This window comes from Carlito syrichta, unplaced genomic scaffold (genome assembly GCF_000164805.1).
Source record: "Carlito syrichta isolate Samal-C Ts95f unplaced genomic scaffold, Tarsius_syrichta-2.0.1 Scaffold315782, whole genome shotgun sequence".
NCBI lineage: Eukaryota > Metazoa > Chordata > Mammalia > Primates > Tarsiidae > Carlito > Carlito syrichta.
The window spans coordinates 139,920-140,413 of record NW_007259878.1 but is presented as its reverse complement, the minus strand read 5'-3'; the positions used below and the strand labels follow the sequence as shown (position 1 = coordinate 140,413).

The window sequence follows — 494 nt, the reverse complement described above, 5'->3', positions numbered from 1 at the left end:
AGAGAGAGAGAGAGAGAGAGAGAGAGAGAGAGAGAGAGAGAGAGACCAAGTATAATGGCTCATGCCTGTAATCCCAGCACCTTGGGAGGCAGAGGCGAGAGGACTGTCTTAGCTCCAGGGTTCTAGATCAGCCTGGGCAACTTGGCAACACTTTGACTCTACAATAATCAAAAAATTAGCCAGGCATGGTGGCGCATACTTGTAGTCCCAGTTACTTGAAAGACTGAAGCAGAAGCCTGAATCCAACAGGTTGAGGCTACATTGCCCATGAGTCTGCTACTGCACTTTAGCCTGGACAACAGCGTGAGACTCCAACTCAACAAAAAAAACAAACACACGAGACTTGACTTTGCCATTGTTAAAGCAAAGATATTGTAAACAAATCGATTCTATAGTAATTATTTAGAAATAAAAAAATAAATAGCCACACGATACCTGAACAAAGCAATCAGTGTTTTCCATAAAACATTCTTGTACTTTTTTTTTTTTTTTTT

The 494-nt window shown here is 40.9% G+C and overlaps 1 protein-coding gene across 1 annotated transcript in view; it reads right to left on the bottom strand.

Moving 5' to 3' along the window:
- NBEAL1 (neurobeachin like 1) overlaps positions 1–494 on the bottom strand; it is a 211,707-nt gene that overhangs the window by 142,025 nt on the left and 69,188 nt on the right. The window lies entirely within an intron of this gene.